Source organism: Podarcis gaigeae, assembly GCF_964106915.1.
Source record: "Podarcis gaigeae genome assembly, chromosome: 7".
Taxonomy (NCBI): domain Eukaryota; kingdom Metazoa; phylum Chordata; class Lepidosauria; order Squamata; family Lacertidae; genus Podarcis; species Podarcis gaigeae.
Genome location: NC_139683.1, coordinates 63936748 through 63961607, shown reverse-complemented (window position 1 = coordinate 63961607; position 24860 = coordinate 63936748). Strand labels below are relative to the sequence as shown.

Here is a 24860-nt window from a genome sequence, read left to right as displayed (position 1 = left end):
AGAAACATATTGGCATTTATTCTAAGGCAAAGGTGCAAAAGCTGTGACCCTCCAGATGTTATTGGGACTGCAACTGCCATAAGCCTCAGAAGCATGGCCAATGGCCAGAGTTGCAGCCCAGCAACATCTGGGACGGCTACAGGTTACCCATCCCTGTCCTCAGACTCCTACTCAGGTGCACAGGCATGACCTAATATCCCATTAAACTCAGTGCCTGCAGTTATGCCGCTGCACATTACAACACAAGGTTTCTGTGACGGAGGCGGCATGATGCGGTTTCGCAAAGCGAGAAGCCAAAAGCCAAGGTTTGGGGGTGCCAGAATAAATCTATTACTTTGGTCCTGCCAGCCTTCAGCAGCCAACCTTCCTCAGGACATCAACAGAGCTCTCCCAAATTTTCCAGGCTACCGCTGTGCTTGCTATCATTTTGTAAGGATTAGCTATCGCTTTGTGCTGCTGGTTCAATGGTTTCTTCCACACAGTCATTGTTCTGACCCAGATTTGGGGGGGAGTGCATTGTAAGCCATCACCATGATTTGATCTGATAAATTTTCCATTCTTCTTCTTCCTCCTTACACATCAAGAAGGGCAATGGAAAGGCTTTTAATTATGTTAACATATTCGTGCATAAGGATTAAAACTCAATCTGAACTCTGCAAAGAGCAGCTCTTTTCTCTCTCCCCCCCCCCTTTTCTTTTTTTGCAAAGCAAGATGCTCTCCCAGGTGTTTAAACCAACTTTCCCCGGCTCTTTCCTACACAGCAGCAACAGAAAGGCAGTCACCTTGGAAACAAACATTGCCCAGTGTTTGCAGAACAAACAATGGTACCTTTTCAGCCAGTATGAAGCAGGCAAGGCATGGGGCAGCCAAGCAATCCTGGGGCTTACAGGAGTGTTAACATATTGCATTCATTCAGAGAGTCAAAAAATAGTTCAGCACTAGAAGTGAGACTCTCTCAAAGAGTGAATCTTTGGCTGGAAACCACAGCCAGACAATCTTGTGAGGTCAGCCCAGTCTCCCAACTAGGTGGCAAACTTCGCTGCACAGTTAAGCCTGACAATTATTTTAATTGCCTCGTGGAGAAAGCAGTTAGCTCATCCCTCCAAAGCAAACTTTGAAAAAGGAGCGAACGTTTGCATCCATACGCTACATTATGTTTTATTCCACTAATTTTACAAATGCTTCCAATCAGATGACAATGTTTAGGGCTGCCATTTCTGTGACTGAAAGGTGTTTATTATTTCCCCCTGAAAACTGGGTGCAGAATTATGCAAGCACATGCAGGCATCTCATCACGGACCCAGGTCCGAGGTCTCAGCCTCAAAAGAATGCTACATTCAGCAGACAAAAATGGTGATTTATAAAAAGTCACCACCTCAACCTGAATACACAAACATAAGCAGGGCACTCAGGTCACACTGCTAGTTTCAAAAAGTTGTTGGTTTTTTTAAGAGAGACTGGCTGTATGATTCTGCACAGTAAACAACTAGCAAGCTGTTAAAAACAGTAGCACTTTAGCCTATCATAAAAAGTGAAGCTGTTATGCTTATAAGGATGCAAATGTAGAGATTTCCTATGAGGAGAGGGGAGAGAACTATGAGCTTGACACCCAGCGACACCCCTTTGCATAGAAGGAATGAGAAGTAGCAGAGTCTGGCTGCATCAGGCCAAGCACCCTTCTAGTACAAGAATCCTGTTCAGCAGATGCTCATGGGAAGAACTCAAGCAAAACCCTAGCGCAACAGCATTTTCCCCAAATGTGATTCCCAACAACAACTCAGCGTTCAAAATCAGCCGAGCGCCTGGCACATTTTGCAACAGGCAAAAAACAGCCTTTTGCGAGGAAGTTGAGATGTTTGGTCACCAGGTTTGGTGCCTGGCTGGCTGGCATGGGTCTTTTGGTGTTGCAGTGCCCCATAGACTGAGGGCCAGTGTGGTGTAGTGGTTAGGAGTGGTAGATTCGTAATCTGGTGAACGGGGTTCGCGTCTCCACTCCTCCACATGCAGCTGCTGGGTGACCTTGGGCCAGTCATACTTCTCTGAAGTCTCTCAGCCCCACTCACCTCACAGAGTGTTTGTTGTGGGGGAGGAAGGGAAAGGAGAACTTTGGCCGCTTTGAGACTCCTTCGGATAGTGATAAAGCGGGATATCAAATCCAAATTCTTCTTCTTCTTCTTGCCTTGTAATCTTGGGGGTTTTTTATTAAAAGGGGGGGCTAAGCATAGTGTTGTGGTGACCATAACCTAAGGTGCCATCTGGCTCCTAGATTTTAAATCTCAGTTTCCAACAGTGCAGCGGTACTCAAAGCACTGCCTCAAAGAGTGGAGGTTGAACATGGCTTCTTAAGTATCAATGGATACTCTAGCCACAATGACTATGTCAACAACTACACATTGCACCTCTGCACCCAGCAGTTAGTATCTAGTAGTCCTTTCTCATACCAGCAGGAATATAAAAATGTCCAAAAATGCTGGGATCCTCTTTGCACAAGGTCAACCGAACTTGTCAAAGCTCAAGATGTGCGGATCAATGAATGTTTTAAGCTGTGGTGCAAGCAGTGAACTCCACACCCAGAATTCTGTTCAAGCAACCAATTTAACCCACTGTCCAGTATGCAAAAATATCTGACACAGAAACACAGGAGCCCTGGAAAACGATGTTAAGCTGTGTGATGCTCGCTTGGTTTCCCCTTTGGCAACCCCAGCAGCCGATCAAAAACAAAGAAACAAAACCCTAAGACGATTAAGGAAAAAACAGCATTCCGAGTGGACCATCGCTGTGCTTCGCCAGCTACAGCTCTGCTCTGAAATCCTGGCTACATTCCTGAGAACAATTACATATAGGAAACGCCTGTTTATATTAATTGCATTAAAACAGAAGATACTACTGCTTAGCTGCCTTTATTATTGCAACTCTAGAAAGCTAAATCCCGTTCTTCCTCTTCCCCTCTTAGCAGAGCCTGAGAGGCAAAGAAGGAGTTAAAAATGTATAAAACATGGTTCACAATGACCCGTTGCTCACTTAATAACAGCGGCGCACAAAGAGAGCGCATGACTGGAAGCAGAAAAGTCTCGAGGATGCTGTTCCTATGTTGACATGCTGCACCTTCTAAGGAACTTAGAAAGAAAAGGGGGGCAACTTCGGGCCTCATCCCTTTTCCACCCTCCACTCCCAGCACTATTTATCCCTACGGAAACTCAAAGAGTAAGCAAACTCCCCCACAAAGATGAAGGAAGAGGAGATTGTGAGCTTCTTCAGCAACTGCCAAGGAAGAAAGGGGTTAAGCGTGACCATCTTGCTGAGGGAAACAGAATGGAGCAGCAGGCAGAGGTGCAGGCACAAACAAAACGAAGAGTGAAAGTTATCGGTAGCTTTCAAAAACCGCACCCACAGAAAAAACGCCTCTCCTTCACTACAAACACAGGCAAGCAGAACAGTTGTAGCAGAACAAATCCGTCTCTTATCTCTATCTTTCTCCCTCCCCATCACAAGTTTTCAGGACAAAACTCTTTCAGTTGCAGGGGGCTGGGGGCAGAGAGAGAGATGAGCAGCCTCGCCCACCCAACCCCTCCTGGGTGACTGTCTTAGTCCCTGCTGCCCTTTGCTAATAAATAACATTTTAAATGAAGCCTTGGTGACCCTTCCCAGCTTCTGCCCAGCCACAGTTAAGATACTGATGCACACAAAACAATAAACATCTGCAGCTTGTGTGTGTGTGTGTGTGTGTGTGTGTGTGTGTGTTATAAAACCCTTTGCCTTCCCAACACATCCCAGCCACCTCCACTCCTCTATTAAGCAACCCAAAAACAGTTGTACAAGCTTCTGGCTGCAAAGGCTTGCGTCTACCCGATGCACAATTTTGGCAGGGAATTGGAAAGCAATGTGGCATAGTCTTCCTCAAATCTGAATTATCAGAGGCACTTATCTTCTCTTCCTTCACAAAGAGGTTATCTTGTCATTTTTAATATTTACCTCACAAAAATATCTAGTGTGAAGCCATGCTTTAAAAAGACTGCAGAGGTGATGTTACGGTTGCCAACTTTGCCAACTTTATTATTTTTCTCCTTTTAACCAGACCTTGGTTAAATGCCTTGATCTGCCAACGTTCCTCTCTGTTCTGGGAAACCAAGTGATATTTTTTTTAATAGGTCAGGTTGCTGTCAAGCATAGAAACAGGCCAGGCTATTGTTTTCTGTTCAGCCGGCAACCGTAGGTGTTACACCTCTTCTCTTCAATGGCTTTCCACAAAAATAAAAAATAAAATTTGAAGGCATCTTTGGCAAACCAGCATTGTCCAACTCTTACTACGCAAAAGAGCCCACAAGGTAGCATTCGATTCCATGGATTGTGTTCTTCACACCTGCAACACACCTTACCTCTCTAGATCAGTTTTGAAATTACACATTGGAGGCAAAAGTGAAACACTCACTCCAAAAAACCCCAAAGCACCAGTTCCGAACACACCAATTCCAATTTAATGAGCTTACAAATCAGACTGCAATTCTGTAAGAGGACACAAGGGTCAAGATCCACAATATCAGGATGGAAGCGTGCTTGGAACTGAAGCCCAGCTTGTATTATTTAAACATGCAGAAACCCAGAAGGTAACCAACACTTCTTCCATCCTTGTTGCAGATCAGTGCCAAGATAATTTCCAATTTTGATTGTGTGGTTAAAGACACAGGAGCCTTTACAAGGGGGGAAAGTAGGCAAACCTACCATCCCAAGGCTGGAAAACAAACTGAAGTACACTATACTCCTATCACACAGTCATGCTCCAGTTCCTCTTCCCCTTCCACAGTCATTTTATGTTCCACAAAGTGAAGCAGAACTTGCAGTAGCTGCTTTTGCCAGCCAACCATTTATTTTTAAAGTGGGGTGGCACACTGTTGACTAAAAGCAAAGGTCTAACAGTATAGTGCACCTCATTTACTTTATGTATATTGCTGCCAACTCATTCCAGCCGGTGTAAGTCGAGTTATCCAACTTTTCAACCAGCTCCTGCAGCTGCGCGTGTCACAGAGCAGATGACCACACCCCTCTCCATTTGGGTACCAATTTTTGAACAGATTGCTGCAGTGGAAAAAAGACACAAGCAGGCCAAGCACTCTCCCACAGGACAGTCGGCAAGGCTAAAATGAGATGCGGCTGACCACTGTTCCTCTTCAACCAGGCCTTTGACTGATTAAAACCCTACAGCCTTTTAAATGTGTCTGTGAGAAACGGGGGGTTATTGTTTTGCTGTTTTGTTTTTTTTATTTACTTGTTTTTATTCCTGTATTTTATTATGTGAACTGTCCTGGGATCTTATGATGAATGGGGGGAGGTGTGTAAATCTAATAAATAGGTAGCAAATGCATCACTATTAAAAGCCACTACTATAACATATTCCACTGATTTTTACAAAGTTCACTTTGATCCAATGCTCAATCTTCTTCCAACATAAGCAGCTGACCAGAGTATGACATAGTTAGAGCACATGATACAAATGGAAAGCACTTACTGACATGGAAACTGCTCCAGAATTTATTTATTTTTAAGGCTGTCACTTTTTTATACAGCAACAGCTCTACAGGACTCTTGGTAACCAACACGACAACTCTGCAAAGTAGGCCAATAGCAGGCCTGGATTGCTGATAGACGATCAAGGATGAAAGAAAGGACTGCTCAAAGTCATCTAAGATGAGACGTTTAAACAGGGGGGGCTTTCTTTGTCACCAAGCTCAAGCTGCTCCAGTTCACAAATTTGGCTCTATCTTATGTATCCATATACAGATTCACAAATTTGTAGAGTTGGAAGGGACCACGGGGATCATCTAGTCCAACCCCTTGGAATTGCAGGAATATTTCACCCAACGTGGGACTCGAAACCACAACCTAGAGATTAAAAGTCTCACGCTTTGCCAACTGAGCTATCCCTCCTCATACCATGTATAAAACAGGTTTTGTTGGGTTGTTGTTTTTTTAACAACCAACTCATTTTAAATTAAGAGAGCAATAAAAGAACGTTCAGTTATCTAGCGTGAGCCAGAGTATTGCGCACCTAAGATTAATTTTAAACAGCTCCGAACCTTCTCCACTCTATAGAAAACCTATAATAGTCTGTTTAACAGGGCCGCTAAACACACACACACACACACACACACACACACACACACACACACCCCTGAAGCCGGCATGGATTATCTAGATGCAATGCAATTGATTTGTGGTGAATTCTCACAAATTCATTAGGACTAGGAACACTTGTTACACCCATCAATGTGCTATTATAAAGATTCATTGGTTTAAAAAATTGTATCTCTCAGTAGATCAAATTATTATAAAATCCATGCAACGGCAATCACCAAAACAATCTTACCACTTACTCACAGAAATATATTAATCAGAACCCATTAAACAAAATGGATTGACTCCAATAATTAAATATAAATGACTGCTGGAAAACCCAAACTTTGCCCCCAGTGTCTAATTACAGCTGTATTAATCACAACAATCTTATAAACAAGGTTCATTAGGTTTGCTGTACCCCCACAAGCCAAAGTTGCACTCAAAATGCTCAGAGCTGGCTTACAGGGCGTTTTAACAAGTAATGTTTTGCTGCTACTAACAAAAAATGATTTCCCCATTTTATTTTCCGGTTTTGTCCAATGCAGTTGTAAACACTAGAAATTCATCTAATAGATTAATGTTTAAACTTTTATTATTAATTATTGGTAATTCATATACAACTTTAAGAAAACAACAACCCACAGTGCTTTAAACGACTAAACAACAACAACAAATTATCTCCATTCTACAGACATGGAACATGATGTTGAAATGCCAAACTTCCCCAAGTCATCCGTATGGATGACAACTCATAACTCCAATTCCCTGTCTATTGTACAATGCTGCATCTCCACATACAGCTCCATCGGTAGTAGGGCGTGAGACTAATCTCAGGTTCGTGGGTTCAAGGCCCCACATTGGGCAAAAGATATTCCTGCATTGCAGTGGGTTAGGACTAGGTGACCCTCATGATCCCATACAATTCTATGATTTCAATACATGACACCAAACAAGTGATAGCCATTTCCCATGACAGAGAGACAAAAACAACTCTCCTTCCTGACACCGAGGTCACAGTGCTATCCACATGGTAGCCATATGAGCAGATATGGGAAGTCCATTCTGCCTCTCATCTTAACAGTTATGTTCCAGCGTTCAGCTCCACGACCTCTTTCCAATGCAGGGAGTCAACCCTGAAACATATGAAGAAGCAATAAACACCAATGATTTCCTATGCAAGGGCACCAGGACTTTCGCTAAGCACTGAAAGCACACAGGCAACTGACACTGTGGACCAGGGAGAAAGGCAGCTTCCATAGGAAGCCAATGCAAACATTTCCACCTTGACTTGAGGCCCAGCATCTCACAACAATGAGCTGCAATACGTATTAGATTCCTAGTGTTCTTAAAAGTTTTTTTTCCAAGCTAAGGTTCATCTCCATGCTAGAATTAAATAATAATAATTCCATTTTCACATTATATGGAAAGTGATCCTAAACCGACTACTTATGTTATTAATTATTATTATTTATTGAATTTATATACAGTGGTACCTCGATTTAAGAACAGTCCTGTTTAAGAACGATTGGGTTTATGAACTCCGCAAAACCAGAAATAGTGTCCCAGTTTGAGAACTTTACCTCGGTCTAAGAACAGAATCTGAACAGTGGAAGGGCAGCGGCCTCATTAGGGAAAGCTGTCTTGGTTTAAGAACAGTTTTGGTTTAAGAATGGACTTCTGGAATGGATTAAGTTCATAGACCAAGGCACCACTGTACCGCCTCTATACCTGCAGGTCTCACAGCACAAAATCAGAACACAAAACCACAAAATACATAATCAAAACAAAAACAACCCAACAAACACCCCAACACACTTCAAAAGGGCATAGGATGTCAATCAACCCAGTTAAAGAACAATTTAAAGGCAATTTAAAAGAAGAAGCAGTACTCTCCTGATGGGCAGCAGCAGTCCTTTTGAAGCCTGTCAGGCCCCACCCTGGGCCAGGTGGAGAGAGGCAGAAGCAGGGCCCTCAGGCTCTCAGCATACTGGTACCCGCACATAGGCCTGGTTAGATGCAAGGATCACTACCCACTCATCTCCCATAAAAGGTCTACTGAAAAGCCGTGATGGACAGGGAGAAGAATGATTCATAAGAGCTTACTTTGACATGACTCATCCAACATCTGTTCGTTGAAGACAGATGCTCAGAGGAGTACTACCTGGAGGCAACTGGGAACTACATAGCAATGAGATGATGCCTCCCATCTCCTTTGCAATATTCAGTGGCAGATCCTGGTACCAGGATGTGAGGAGCTCAGGGACATTCTGACCTCTGCCAACAAACTCCATCTCCAGTTAAGAGAACACTGAAGATCTATGAACTTGACTGGCAAAGGAAGAAGGCTATCTCAGTAACAGGAACCATACAACAGAAGTAGGTTGACCAAGTCTCATCACACATAAGACCAATTTACATCCCGATGAGCACGAAGTGATATACAGAAAAAGTTTGCATCTTTTTGCGCTCATTTTCAAACTGACTTTTAAACTTCAGAACAGAACAAGGATCTCCGTCCCATAAGTTTCCACCTCAAAGGGGCTCAATACAAATCCTCTGCCAATAATACTAAGCCAGACTTATTCACACATTTTTTAATAGGGTTTACTTGTCCAGAGGTCTACTTCCCCTCGATAGTGCTGGGTCATATGACTCATCGCCTGTGAATGCCAAGAGAACTCTTATGCCTCTTGTTTATAGCATGTGACATTGTGGCACGATGGCACCGTGCTTCCACGATTCAAATTCCTTCACTTGCTTGTCTGCATGATGATCTACAAGCAGGAAGAATCAAAACATAACACAGGCTGAAGTGGCATCAGCAACAACAAGCACCAGGAAACGAGAAAAGGACAGTTCTAGCGTTGCTTGTGTCACTTTTCTCCTAAGCAAAACAAAACCAATCAACTCCAAAGGATGCTATAAGGTGTTCATTTTATTAAATGGGTGCAGTATCTTTGTCAATGGCTAATACAAAGGATACAAGCTTAACAGGGTCTTAGAAATCTGCTCTTATTTCTGGTAAAGAGGCCAGCAGCAAAAAAAAAATGTTTGGGACACTCCTCGGACAATAAGAGATTGCCACACAGTGTATGTCCTATTAGAGTGAAGGCAAGAGGGACCTGCCAAACATGGTGGAAACAGTTTCAAACACACACACCCTGAATTTCAAGGAATTTCATTTCACAATGCCGGCCTTCACCACCTTCCTGTTTCACTGCTCCCTAAGCTGCTTCAGGATGGCGCCTGTGGCGATTCCAGATTTCAAGGCAGACTTAAAGAGTCCAATTTTTAAATATGAAATGAGACACCATTTTTAATTCAAGATGAACTGAGGCTGTAAGTAGGGAACTGGATCCCGCTGGCAGGCCAAATCTTTCCTTCCCCAGTCCTTGCAAGTCAACTCTTGACAGCTGGAAATATAAAAATGAATACCATCTCCCAAACCTGTCTTTTTGACTGACCTGTCAATCACCTGACATCATTCAAATGTTACCTGTGACATCAGGTGTTGGGCAGGTGAGCACAGTTTGGAGAAAAGGGGCTTGAAGGCCTAATTAAGGGGCCTGTCAGACCAGGATTAAAATACAACTTAAAATGCAGCCTCATTTCAGTAGAAGCCCAGATCAAAAACTGTTTGGGGGGAGAAAAAGTCAAATCTTCACCAAGGCCAACTATCCAGACTGGTCCTACGTGGGCCAGAAAAAAGCCAGGGAAGTCCCCAGATAGGGGTTCCATCACAGAAGGAAAAGGAAAGAGGGGGAGGGGATCAGGCTGATTCCAAGCCAAAGGCCAGGCGGAACTTCCAAGCAGATCCTAGGGATTTTGGAAGGAATCTAACTTTATACCAATATTGTTGTAAAATATATCAAGCCCCTAAAAGTGTATTTTTTTCTAAAAGATCAGCACTGCCGAACAGAATCCCATCAGTAGTCTTCACAACAGCCTTGCTTGAATGAACACACAGTTTGGTTTAATCTAAGTGCTGGTACCTGAATGTCAACATCTCGCCAACCTGCCAGCATCGCAGAATGCTCAAACATCTGCCTCCCGCATGAGAGTGCCAGGCTTACCTTCCCAGATGATAGATAGATGATAGATAGATAGATAGATAGATAGATGATAGATGATAGATAGATAGAGATAGATGATAGATAGATAGATAGATAGATAGATGATAGATAGATAGATAGATAGATAGATAGATAGATAGACAGACAGACAGATAGATAGATAGATAGATGATAGATAGATGATAGATAGATGACAGACAGACAGACCTGTCTTTTGTGTAAATGTAAAGGGGGGTAGATCTTTATCGTGAGGTCCAGCACCGAGGGCGTTCTGGCGGTTCCCTCACTGCGAGAAGTGAGGTTCCAGGGAACTAGGCAGAGGGCCTTCTCGGCAGTGGCACCCGCTCTGTGGAACGGAGATGTCAAAGAGAAGAAGAACTACCAGACATTTGGAAGGCAGCCCTGTTTAGGGAAGCTTTTAATGTTTAACAGACCACTGTATTTTAATATTTTGTTGCAAGCCGCCCAGAGTGGCTGGGGAAACCCAGCCAGATGGGCAGGGTATAACTTATAACTTATTATTATTATTGTTGTTGTTATTGTTATTAATTGACTGTGCTTATTGTAATTGGTTTTAGAATTTCTGTTGCATCTGTAAGTCACTTTGAGTCATTTCCACAAGTAAAGCAACTAATAAACATGAAGGAATCTCAAGTTCCCCTGGGAATAGCAGTAAATGACCGCAATGTCATTTTGCAAAGAATCAGAGCACAATTTACACAGCACATGTGGGATTCTCCAGCTAGTTATCGAAATATCATGTGCATCATCATTGGGGAGAGAAGTAAATGTCATCCTTCTAACACTAACAACCCAGAAGCACTGTGATCCCGAGTATGTACCCTAAACCAATTTTAGCCCCCCACTACTGCTTTGGGGGCACAACTCCTACAGTAGAAGAACTTACCTAGTGGCAATTACCATAATCCACCTACAATTATAGAGCCAGATTCTCAACGAAATGACCACTACTCTATGACCCAAAATAAATACTGCACCATTCTATCTTAATGGGATAAGCATCAGTTAACTCCCTGGGGTACTAATGCCACTTGGCTATGAAACCAAGGAAGCGAAACAGACAATTTCCTAGTCCATTTTTACATTGTGATTTGAGCGGACCAAAGAGCTGATTAAATGGCTAGCTAATCTACACAAAGCAAAAGCCATTTCCGAAACTTATATCAGTAGATGCAGGTCATCAAAAACACAGAAAACATTAAATATGTTTGTGTGAGATCAACCCATACAGCACACTCCCATGTAGGTCTACTCAAAAGTAAGCCCCACTGAGTTTAAGGATACTTACTCCAAGGTAAGTTTACTGGATTGCCCAATTGTCCAAAAACCTGGAAAACTGAATTAAGATACCTGTCTAAAAGTCACCAATTATTATGTAGATCATGCAGTGAAAAATCCATTCCTGCTCTCTTCAAGAGCACTAGAGATAGCAAACATGACCATACATGTCTACAGGAGTTCAATTCAATTGCATGAATCCATTTTCTGTTTTCAGGAAGGTTCACTTTCGATACATATTCAATGATCACATCTGAAAGATTATTTTAGGAAAGACGTAGCTGTTTCAAAGAAAGATGCCACGAGCCTTATAAAGCATTGCATACACTGGCAGCCAGAACAGATGACAAACCATCTAAGGTTGCAGCAAGTACCCACATACTTGGGAAGAAGACCAAGTCACATCAACAGAATTACCCTCCAGAAGACTGCAAAGGGCTGCAATGTTAATTCAGCTCAATTCATTGGGCATTGTCCTTTCACAGACATATGCAACATCACTGCAAAAATCCCATAGGTCTGAAAACTCAAGTTGATCTGGTCTCAATTTAATATTCCGAGGATTGAAGTTATTTTGCATAAACACTATAGCAAAATCTAATTTTCTGTAGAGGTATGTTTTGAGTCATGCACATTGCGTAAAGAGGAGTCTCAACCACACACACAAAATTGCTAAGGATCAAGAAGCATCTGCACTCTTGAGAATTATTTCAGCCACAGGATTTCATAACCTGGCACCCCACTTCTAAAAATACACCTATCAGCAACAGCACACTGGACAGCTTATTACCAAAATAGCATCCTGTGCAAGGCAAGTGGGCATGGCCATTTTGCTATGCCGCATGCCAGGTCCAATGTAATTTTATTGACAAGACACCATGTACAAAAGTCTTGACACAAGTGCCACAAGCTGGTCTTCTCCCAGTGCAAACAATGCACAACATAAAACCTATTCAGGTGTTCTTTTTCCTCAGGGGATGAGGGGGCGAATGTGTTGGTCTACTTTGCTCCCTCCAATGAACTGGAGGGCAACTGTCTATGGCAGGGAGCCTGCTGTTCTAATGGGGTCTCCTTCCATGGTTATGGAAGATTGTCAATAGAACAGGGAACCTAAAGAAGCAGAGCAGCCATTAACAAGGCGCATATATAATATATATATACACACAGAGAGAGTGTGTGTTAATTGAACTCCTGAGAACTTAAAAAGAGCAGACTGGGAATTCTAGGAAGGCACCATCAAATAAAAGAATCTAAAAACAAAAAACCCCACTGTGTACACAGAACATGCACAGGAAACAAACCCACTTCAGATTTTAGTAATTACGCCACATACAGTATTATGGCGATGAAATACTGTGGCTCAAAGTAGTTGGGTGTTCAATTAACATTAAACAAGGGCAGCTTGATCAACCAATCTCAATACTGGATATTTCAAGACCCAATTGTTACTATTGCTGCTTCAAGTGAATGAAACAGGCATATTTCTGAGCATCAGTGTCCAACTGAGGGCTTTTTAAATATCAAAGCAGCATACAAAACAGTTCTATATATTATTTAAGTCGCTAGAAACATGGCAGCATAAACCATCACGGCTTTGGACACACAACAAAGTACTATGGGGTAAAAGATCACATGTATACTCAGGACAGTATGTTTCTACATCGAAAGGCACAGGAGTGTTTACACAGCCAATATGGGGTTGCAGTAGTGCTTTTCTCAGCCATCAACTACGGGGCAGTAGCCAAACTTGGCCTGTTGCAACAAAGACAGCCTTAGTCAGTACACAACTACAGTGGTACCTCAGGTTACATATGCTTCAGGTTACATACCCTTCAGGTTACAGACTCCACTAACCCAGAAATAATACCTCAGGTTAAGAACTTTGCTTCAGGATGAGAACAGAAATCGTGCTCCAGTGGCGCAGCGGCAGCAGGAGGCCCCATTAGCTAAAGTGGTGCTTCAGGTTAAGAACAGTTTCAGGTTAAGAACGGACCTCCGGAACGAATTAAGTACTTAACCCGAGGTACCACTGTACACTGGAAAAGCCAGGCCACATACCACTGGTGGCAGTAGAAATAATGAGGCCCGGTTGCTTGTTTACATGCACATCAACCCTCTTGCCTTCTACAATATAAGTGGCTTTGGCCTCACATCTGCCACACCACTACAGGCCAGCGAGTCACAACAGGGCTCAGTTGTGCTAACACACCCAGAAGAAATAAACGGGAATGCAGCAGCTCCCCTCCCAAAAATCATAGTTCACATCTCGATTCAGTATTTTCTCCCAGCCTCAGGATTCACAAAGAAACCCCATGTGAATCTCAGTAGTCTGCAACGCGGCCTGCTGAGAGTGAACAAGCAGCAGAGATTCTCTGTGCACAATTAAATGCAAAAAAAATAATAATGATTAAATGTGTGCTTACACAGCAAAAAAAAAAAAAAAAGAGGTGATGCCCAGATGACTATGGACTTCGCTTTCCTGGGAACTGCTCAGGGTTTGTATTCTCCTATACACATTTTGTTGCAGTGTATAGGGGGAAAAACTCTGTATGGATCCACTGCCTTCCAAAGTATTTGTGGTTCAAAGACTAGTTGGCCTTTTATTTTAAAAAAAAGTGAGCAGGAAACATGAATTCACCCACAAATGAAGTTTAGCAATGGTACGTGCAAAAAAGCTGCCTCAGCCACAGGGTGTCAGCTAACGAATCACACTCCTCGACGCAACAGGTTGCTTAACATTTCATGCACCTGCCCACTGTCTTCAGAGCGCCTGGCTCTGCAACCAGTCAAGGCGGGCTGCTTACTAAATTGCAAGGATGCCAAAAGAGGGAAAGGAAAGGCATACACACAGGTAAATAAAGGATCTTCCCTAGGGTGGGGGAAAGAGTTCATATTCTTTCACATATACAGTGGTACCTCGGGTTACATACGCTTCAGGTTACATACGCTTCAGGTTACAGACTCCGCTAACCCAGAAATAGTGCTTCAGGTTAAGAACTTTGCTTCAGGATGAGAACAGAAATCATGCTCCGGAGGCACGGCGGTAGCAGGAGGCCCCATTAGCTAAAGTGGTGCTTCAGGTTAAGAACAGTTTCAGGTTAAGTACGAACCTCTGGAAAGAATTAAGTACTTAACCCGAGGTACCACTGTATATCGGTGTCCTCCTCCCGCTCTCTTTTCTTGTACGAGCTCCACCCAAATGGAAGACTCAATTGTCTTTTCATCAATACCAATAAGCAAAGCCACACACACATGTCAGTACATTTTCTGGGCTGGGGAGCAGTTGCAACAGCGCACAGAGCTGTTTGTGAAGGGGCGCAGAACAGGAAACGGCATGTGTGCCGCTGGGAGTCAGCTAAGAAGAGAAAAAACTCAGCACAGCCATTAAGGCAAGCCCAGCAGTAAGGAGTCCTAAAAACATAGGGGTTAGAAAAGAAAGTGTTTCCAGGAACTCCATGTTATCTTTGCAAATCTCATTTTGTCAGCATGCCTGTGCCATCACAGAGGCTAAATGACCGAATGACCACTTGGGGAAGTCCCCTGCCTTGGCAATAAATGTGCTAGGTAGCCTTAGAGCAGGGTTTCCCAAACTTGGGTCTCCAGCTGTTTGGGGACTACAATTCCCATCATCCCTGACCACTAGTCCTGCTAGCTAGGGATGATGGGTGTTGTAGTTCCAAAACAGCTGGAGACCCAAGTTTGGGATACCTTGCCTTAGACTGGAAAACCTGCTCTATAAACAACACGGGAACAGCAATATGGCTCTACCATTTCAGGTGTTTTGTAATGATTACAGTAAGGTAGCAGCCACTTTGAACATTCTAAAATACGAAATATTATAAGCGTTCCTGTATTTCGGGTAACCCCAAATAACTAAGATACCAAATTATATGAAACCACTGACTACACTTCCCTGGGCTTAATCTGTGCGAGTCCTCAGCCCCAGCATCTGTTCTCAAAGCTACGGCTCAATTGCAGAAAAGATGGACTGCACCACTCAGCAGGTGAAGAGTGAATTTCTACTGTCACTGGGCAACCAGAGTGGCTCTAGGAGAATGAGAAAGGCTTCTAGGATGGACTACGCTCCTTAAATTTCTGGAGAGAAAGACTTTCCAGCATAAAAGAGTGGGATTTCTCTCTCTCCTTAAAAATTCATTTTGCCCTGGCAAGTAATAATACTCATAAAAACTCAAACCGTTCTCAGTGCTGAGCATCATTTACCCAAGTATAATACTTTCCAGATACTGAAGCAGCAGGATAAGAGAATTTGCGGCCCTACAGATGCTGATGGGACTCTCAGAGACCACCCACTCCAGCCAGCAGAACCAACAGCCAAGGATGACAGGACCTCTAGTCAAATCTGATTTAAAGTTATGCCTACTTCCTTGGAAACCACCAAAAATGGCATCACCAACATATTCCATTAACCACTTTTTGCAAGCTAAACATTTCCACCATCTTTATTTCGTGCCTCTTGTAACCAGTGTTCGAAATTAGCCAGGCTCTTTTTGCGATTGGAGCAGGTCCAGTTGCGACCATGTGGAAATCTCTGGATGCCAGGTTGACAAAATGTCGCTTTGAGAAGGATCTGAAATATTTTCCTTGAAGCTTAAATTGGATTGGTTTATTTGACATTTTAACGTGCTGTAAACTGCTTTGAGATTTGTTATTTAAAATATATAGCAGTATAGAAATGGAATTAATAATAGTAATAATAAATTCCATGGGGGGGGGGGGAACACAGCACCAAGACATTCCATGGTGGTGACCGCAGTCCAGGTTCAAGGTGCCATTTGGTGATTAGATTACATATCTGAGCTTCCAGCACTGCTTGTAACTTCTGTGCATGCCGTAGATGAGGCATAGGCAAACCCGGCCCTCCAGATGTTTTGGGACTACAATTCCCATCATCCCTGACCACTGGTCCTATTAGCTAGGGATGATGGGAGCTGTAGTCCCAAAACATCTGGAGGGCTGAGTTTGCCTATGCCTGCTGTAGATGTGTTAGCTAGCACCCCAGTTAAAGCCCCTAAATAGAGAGCTATGCACAAAGGCCACAGCAAGCAGCAGGCTTCTGTTGTTGTTTTTAGAGACACTTCCTAGAATACCAATATGAGTAAGAGAACTAAGGGGTAGTCATAGCGCATGACATGCACAAACACAGAGAGCAATCTCAGTAAAAGGCCACAGCCACACTTCACATACTGACACAGCAGAATTCCACATGCAATTGCGGAATAGAGCACAGCCCGAGCTCTGCTTGATCCGTTTACCCATATTTAGGTCCCTGGCTCCAGCAGGGCTCAAAGCATGTTTCCACTAGGGTGGCCAGATGTAAAAGACAACACACCTCTGGTGTTCTCTTAAGAGCTGTGCAGAAGAGCAACCGTTGGCACAGCCAGAATTCCCCCATCCACAGAAACCTTAAGGGTCATCAGAACTTGGTCTTCCCTTTTCCCATCTGGTCACCTTCACTTAGAAATGTCAAGTCTCTCTGAAGCCAAATATGTGTCAGGCAAAGTACTGTTGCCAAGAGGAGCAGACAACCAAGCACAACTGCAGCGTCTTATTCGTTTCTGTGGGGTTTGTGCAGCAGCAAAAATCAACCCAATGAGTATTTTGTGGGTTACTGCCGAAAGCAGGCATGAGGCCCAGAAGGTTGTGAGCATGAAAACAGTGTTAGAAATTCAGATATATAAACTAATCGCCAAATGGCACCTTAAACCTGGGTTATGGTTGCCGCAATTGAAATGTATAGGTGTCAGGGTTGGTTGGTTTGCAACTGAACTATTAATAACAATAACAATAATAATATAAAGCAGTATAATGATAATAAGGAACAAGTCTCAAAAGTGGTATACAACACATTAAAACATCAAATAAAACAATCCAGAATAAAACAAAATCAAGCTTCAAGGAAAGTATTTTAGGTCCTTCTCTAGGTGACATTTTGCTTTCCCTTGTTGCCAACCTGACAACCAGAGATCTCCACATAACTGAACCCATGCCAGTCACAAAATGTGCCTGGCTAATTTCAAACACTGCATGGAACCTGCAGTTACTCCTAGCTATTGGCCATGCTGTCTGGAACTGATGGCAGTTGCAGCCCTCCAAAAGGTGTTGCAACTACAGGTTTCCCATCCCCGAGAGAGAGAGACCTGTGTCTTAAAATCAGGGGTGAATACTTCCTTCAACCACTTCCTTAAAATGCAATAAATTTACCTGCTAGGCAGCTCCACCTAGTCCAGCAGTATTCAGTGTTTTTGATCCCTAAGTAACCCTTTCCACACAGACTTATTTCCAAAAGAATCCCTGAAGAGGATTCTGGGGCACAGACAAGTCATGTGGGTCACATACACTGACCAGGCCTATCAGGCTTTAGCATCACCCCACATGTACCATGGGTATAGCCAAGAGTACACCTGACACTTCTTTGCAGCAGAAAAATGGCTGGTGATCCAAAATGGCGGCCTAGTCATGTTTCAATAAAGTTTGTGGAACTATAGCTCGGTTAGAGAATACATGCTTTGCATGCAGAAGGTATCCAGGTTCAATCCAGAGCATCAGGTAAAACAGGTCTAGAAGACATCTCCTCCAAACCTGGAGAAGTCCTCCTGCCAGTCACAGAGGAGGCAATATGGCTACCCCTGGCAACCATGAAGCCTACAAGCCCCCCACCCCTTTGCCATGTGGTGGGGAGGGTTGTTACAATTTCTCCCCCAGCCCCTCAAAAACACAAAGGTGAAAGAGGAAGTGGGAAAAGCATCACTTTCACACACTCCTTCTTTCAAATCCACGTGCATTTTCAAGACACGGATTGGCACCTGAGCGGAAAGTGAAGTGACCAAAAGCGTAAGAGGCGAGCAGGAAGGATAGGTGGGAAATGAGGGTTTCGATATGGACAACTGGGAGAAAAATGTAGCAACCAGAGAGAGAAATTGGGGTGCCACAGAAGAGAAGGCAACGAGACATATCAGATATAGTAAAATGGATCCTCTTCGAAGTTGCGTAATTTTTCAACAGGTTCCTCACACATCCCAACCAAGTCACAGCTCCCATCTGCTTCCATTGAATGAAGCATACAAATTATGGACCCAGAGCTGTCACAGCACAACAACATAGATTTGAATCACAGGTCCAAATTGATCTTCAGGAGGCTTACAAGGGCTTCCCTCAAAACCACCATCACATCTCTGTGTCCAGAGAGATGCTCTGTGGTTTGTTGTTAGTTTCACTGTCACCCTATGTAAAAATAGCCTTGAAAATCCGTTAGGATCCTTATATTGCATCAATGCTTTTGTGGTGCTGGCTGGCCTGCACTGGATCTGTTTTATTTGGTGTTTTAATGTGTTGCAAACTGCTTTGAGATTTGTTCTTTAAAATATGAAGCAGTATAGAAAATGAAATTAATAAAAATAAATCCCATTGCAAAAAAAAGGATGACTAGACATTCCATTGTGGCAACCATAACCTAGGTTTAAGGAGCCATTTGGCAATAAGATTATATATCTTGAGTTTCTGACACTAGGTTCAAACCTACAATTCTGAGATTAAGATTCAAGCCCTCTGTAGTCTAAAGAGAAACATCAGCTGCTGCTGCACTGCTTTAAAAACGAAGCCTTTCAAAACTACCAAGTTAAGAAGAGTACTCCTGTCAAAAAGAGCAAGCAGTCTTGCAGTGCTAGTTTTTCTATGAGTCCCAAGAGAAGAGCCACACATTATTATTTTTAAAAAAAAGAGCAAGGCCACAGAAGCCTGCAGAGTCCTTAAGATTCCAGAGGCATGTGCCTCAGAGTGACGAACTTCAGCAATATGAGGTTACCCCGCTAATTTTCTCTGAGCAATCCAAGCCAGCCCTCTGTGCAACTACCAAGAAAAGCTGAGTCGACATTCTGGTCTGAGCCAGACAAGTGCAAACTGGATCATGCATAAAATCTGGACTCAGAGGGGACAGGGAGGGTGTGGCACATTCCCTAGCAACCAGCTGCAGAACTTTAGGATGCTTCAAGTGCTGTTTCTACGAAGCATTGCTTAAAATGACGAGGTGCCCCAAAAATCCAAATTGCAAGGAAAATCCAAACTGTATACAGAGTTTGTTGATGACGACCAGCTGCATGTAGAAAAGGTGTCTGTGCAGAATTCTCCACACCCCTTTAATCACATACTTTAAATGGAAGCCCAACATCAGGAAATGATAAACAATCCTTAACTGAGCAGCAATTATAACTGTAATAAATTAACGGGCTTGCCCATTAATTCCCAGGAAGCAAAGATTCCACTTAAAATAAAAAGGACAAAAACAAAACCCTTTTTTTTTGCTAAGGACCACCCACTAGCCAGCGATGCCAATGCCATGGTTTGGCAACTTGGGAGCAACCCATGTCTTTGCATACCTCTCCTCCCCACGGGCTCAGGCACTGCCTCTTCTCCCTTTCAGTGCAAGATAGCTATCGTTAGCATTTCATGAGCACAAGCCAGAACCCCAAATTAAAAAGGTGTATGCTGGGGTGGGGGGTTTAAAGAGAGCAAAGAGGCGCATGCAAACCCAGAAGATGCTCCTGACTGCCAAATCATGGGTCCGTAGCTCAGTGGCAGAGTATTTGCTTAACATGAGGACGGTTTCAGGTTCAAATCCTGACATCACCAGTTAACTGGACCAGGTAGCAAATTATGGGGAAGACTGTGTGGCCAGTGACCCTAAGAACCACTTTTTTTCTTTTCTTTGTATTTTCCCGAAGTAGTAAAGAAATACTCGGGTGATTTGTATGGATGTTCACTCACACTGAAAAACATTCACTCCAGGGATCTGCCAAACTGAAAGCCAAACCCCTGAGCACTTGCAAGAGCTATGCCTGATGCAAAATGGCATTTCAGAGAGAAAACGCAAGTCTCCCTTTGGAAACCACACAAGACCTTGTGGCGGCTCCAGAATTCCAGAAAGGGACACATTTCTTTTTAATCTGTTGCCCCAAGAGTCCTGTGTCATCTTAAAGACTAAAAAACACACACCAACAAATCAGAACGTGAGCTTTCGGAACTGAATGGAGGATCTCTCCTGCAGGTAAGTTAGGCAATACATCTGCCAGTCTTTAAAGGTGCTACCCTAAGGGGCTTTTTCTTCTGAAGGAAGGCCCTAGAGAATTTGCACTAAGAAAAGGAGAAAAGGATACAATGCAGACCCGCTGGTCTAAAGCAAAGGGGAACAACAACAACTACAAAAAGTCAAGATCTTCAAAGTAATTGATAATCCCCTTTAAACATAACAATGCCTGCATAGGGGTTTCAACTGCTTCCCTCCGCTTTGTTGGTAAAGACCCCTTGAAAATCTGCAGGTGAATCCTCCTTAAAACTATTCAGCTGCCCTGTCTCAGAGGCCTTCGAATTCCCTTAGCATTACTTACCTGAATCACATTGAATAAACAGTCCCCACCCATCACCTACTTCTTTTGTCTACAGCACCTATTCAGGGAGAGCTACCTTTATTGACTGCAAGGCCGGTTAGCATGAAAAACTGGAGAGGTAGCACAGAGAACAAGATGCACTAGAATGACTTGCATCCTGCTGCAGGCAACGAAATCTACAGGCTGTTCTGCTGAACCAATGGGGAGCAACTGAATATTCATACCAGATCTGCAAGGTTTGGTTAAAAGGCCCCTGCCCTTCACAGGTGAGCTGCTGTTCGGCCATATATCCCACTGAGGAAGCCAAAAGCAATTTTAAAACAGCACACCAAAAAGTCATGTTTCTTTTGCATTTCACAGAAAAGCAACTGCCACAGGGTACAGCTTTTAATTGGGCCTAGAAGAGAGCACATCACATCCATGTTATCCTTAAGATTCACACCAAGAAAGAAGCAAGGATGCTTCAGTTTGGCCATTTCTTCTGCCAACACCTGTTGCTGCCTTAAATAATGTATGTCCTACCTGTAAAAACATTGCCCTATTTAATGCCAACAAGGAGCAGAACTGGGCTGCAAGGTGGGAATGTTTCAAAACTGTTTTTGTATTAGAAAAGGTACAAGCGCTCAATTTCTCCACTGAATCTATGGCTAGGTTAGGTACTCCCTTGTTTTCAACAGCCTATATTTCAGGGCGATAACGTTCCGTAACATAGAAATGGGCATCCTTTGTTTCATACGACTGCTACCCAGAACGGTATCGTTTCATCCCGTCACTCATTTCCAACAACTGGATTTAGCTCCTTTTGCACAGAAATGCACAGATTTAGCACCTGTTGCAAAATGAAACACATGAGGCTCATCTCCTCAAATTCCCCCAGTTCCTTTGTGTCCTAAAAACAACCACCTTGCCCCTCAACCCACCACACATAGACTCAACGCAACCTGGAAAGAGGTGCGAGAGAAGACACATAACCTCCCTAAACCTGCATAGAGAAGATACCAGGACCACCCTATGGTAGCAAATTTACACAACATTGCTCCCCCAAACAACTGCAATGCTTCAACCAGACAGTACATTTAGCAGAATGTGATCGTGAAAGAATCCTACCAAAAAAACACCAATCCGAGTTTGCGAGCAGGAACAATTTGGAATTTGGTTGTGGGAAATCCACACTGAAATACTTGCTCAGCTATAGTGCTAGTTGACTTTGGATAACCCACCACTATCCATCTTGCAGCCAAATTTACCTCCCTTGGCTGCTGTGAGGCAAATAGGGCAGGATACTAATAATCCTCCAGAAGAGGTCCAGAGGGTGGCAACACGAGAACAGGCCTTTTCTGCAGTGGCTCCCCACATGTGGAATGCTATTCCCAGCAAGGCTCCTCTGACACCTTTGTTACATGTATTTAGGCGCCAGGCAAAAACATTCCTTTTCTGGTTTATTAAACAATCTTTGGCCTTTGGGGGGGTATTGTTTTTGTTTGTTACCATGCTATGCATTTCTCTGTTTTTATATTGTAACCCACCCAGTGATCCTCAGATGAAGGGTGGTATACAAATTTAATAATAAAATAAAATTGCAATGAATACAAGCGGAAAACACAATTTTCTCCTATTCAAGCCAAGTCATATGTCATAAGTGAACAATTTCATTTAAAGAATAGGTATCTTTGCGGACAAGAGCATCCATAAACAGTACAGGTGTCAGGGTGGCAAATTTGAGTGAGAAACACTCATAAGCCATAGAACACCACCTAATTTATATACTTATCTTCACATTATTTTTCCATGAACCCAACAGGCATCAGATTAGTGAGTCACACACACTGCACAACTTTCTTATTTGCTAAGAATCGATTCTTGAAAAGCAGTGTATATTTCTGCCCTGACATGTTTCCGTCCGCACTATTTGTTTCAAATTTAGTTTTCATTGTTCCTGCCACAACCGTGAGGACTAGCAACCACAGGCTTCTGACAAGACTTTGTTGCACACAAAAGGCCCACAGAAAATGGGATGATAAACCTACTTCTTATCACAACTGCTGGAGACTCCAGGGCAGGCCACGATTTCTGAGCCACTTTACAAATTCAGAATTCCTAGCCTTAACAGGGTTTTCCCTATCAATTAATAAGATTGGGCCCATTGTCACCACTTATCTGCTATCCAAAGACGCTTCTTTGCAAGTTTGAGGGCAAAGGTATTTCAAAAGGGAGAGGGGTGGGGGAGAAGAGAGAAGTAAAATGTAAATTAATTCCTACCCCTTTCTAAGCTTCGGGTCGCTCTTCAGAAATGCACTTTATATCTGTAATGGGGGAAAAGAGAATAAAAAGTTAAGCTAAGTGTTTTGTGTGGAAAAAATATGTGAACCAGTATCCAGAAAGTTAAAAAGTGATGCAAATATTTTTTTTAAAAAAACCAAACCAACATTATTCATCTGGTAGCATGTCACATAGCTTTCCCCAACATAAAATGAATTGACACAAGCACACAAGCTTTGAGAACAGCACACAAGTTACACACCATGACTCCAGCTGTGCTGTAATAGACTTCTTTGTTTCCTACACAAATCTATCTGATGTTTGAGGCAGAAACATTGCATTCCACCTGTGTTTCAACTCACTACATCAGCCAGTACTGGGGGGTGGGGGGCAGGAGGTACGAGAAAAAGGAATTTCTGCTGCAAAAGTTTCTATAAACACCAAGTTGGAAGCAAGTATGTTCTCAGGACATTTCCTGATAAATTGCCACCATCAACCCTAAAAAAGAATAGACTTATATGGAAGCACATCACATTTTGAAAGTTACCTGTAACCAAGCCTTCTATCCTACTAACCCAGCCACACATAGCAGGGAGCAAATTCAACATGACTTGCTTCTGAGTAATGATTATTAAACTCATGATGCCATGTGCTGTTAACTTCTCAACTCTATGAAAGCATCCATTAAGGGAATGCAGGTCATAATTCTACAAATACTTAAGATATAGGAGTTTACATATTAAGAATGTGATATGAAAATATTTCTGACATTGAGCACAAAAGTTGTCTGATTTTAAGTTCGAGATACCCAACGTGGTAATTTATGAGAAAAAAAGTGGTTTTATTTTATTTACAAAAGGAAAGGAGAAAGAGGATGAATCCCTGATAGATGCACTTGGGTTAATTTTAGCATCCTTCTGTTTAGCTGCTTAGCAACACTTATCCTATGACCTTCTCCGCACCACCTACTTTCGCAAGGGATAACATGCATAACCTGAGAGAGCTAGCAACGATAGCCAGTTTTGACTAGCAGCGTAAGACAGCCGATGCAAAAACCAGCTTTTACTACAAGCAAAGAAAAAGAAAGAAAAAGAAAAAACCAGGGAAGAGCATCTCTAATTCTGACACCTTCAGTAACGGAAAAGCTGAGTGTCGATGCGGAAATGGATCTAGAGTACATAAATCATCTCGAAGAAATCCAGGAAACCCATAAGGTTACAAGGGACATTTTGCAAAGGCCTGGAAGAAGAGGGGAGGGGGAATTTTGAAACACACTGTCTGCCCTTAGGCCAAAACAAGTTTGCTAAACCCACTACTAAGTCACAAGAGATTTTCCCACCTGAGGTTTTACTTTAGCAATCTCTAGAGACTCTCAGAAGTCCAAGCAAGGTTCATCATATGACAAAGATGCAAGGATGGGTGTCATCTATCTGGCTATTGAACAGGAAAGAGTGAGCTCTCGTGCAAATTGTTTGATTTTCAGAGCAGTTCAATAATCGGAAGAGTTCTGGTTTTTAAAACTTCATATTACAAACTAATTATAAGAGGGGGGACAGTTTTATTAAATGGGAACAAATTAGCTGAAAAATTTCAGGTAGCTTTCCCCTAAGCTTAAAAAGTCTGCAAAATTTTACATTAACCCAAACTTAACATACACCACGTGTATATGGCTGGGATTGCTATAAGAGGCAGACACACACATACACAAGACATCAGT

The 24860-nt window shown here is 42.9% G+C and overlaps 1 protein-coding gene across 15 annotated transcripts in view; it reads right to left on the bottom strand.

Moving 5' to 3' along the window:
• Positions 1-24860, bottom strand: part of RREB1 (ras responsive element binding protein 1) — a 125636-nt gene that overhangs the window by 96025 nt on the left and 4751 nt on the right. For 11 of the 15 annotated variants that reach the window (XM_083747125.1, XM_083747126.1, XM_083747136.1 and 8 more), the window contains exon 2: positions 23144-23187. The exons of the other annotated variants lie outside the window; for them this stretch is intronic. The gene's annotated coding sequence lies outside the window, so the exon portion shown is untranslated. The remainder of the gene's footprint in view (positions 1-23143; positions 23188-24860) is intronic. 15 annotated transcript variants of the gene reach the window in all.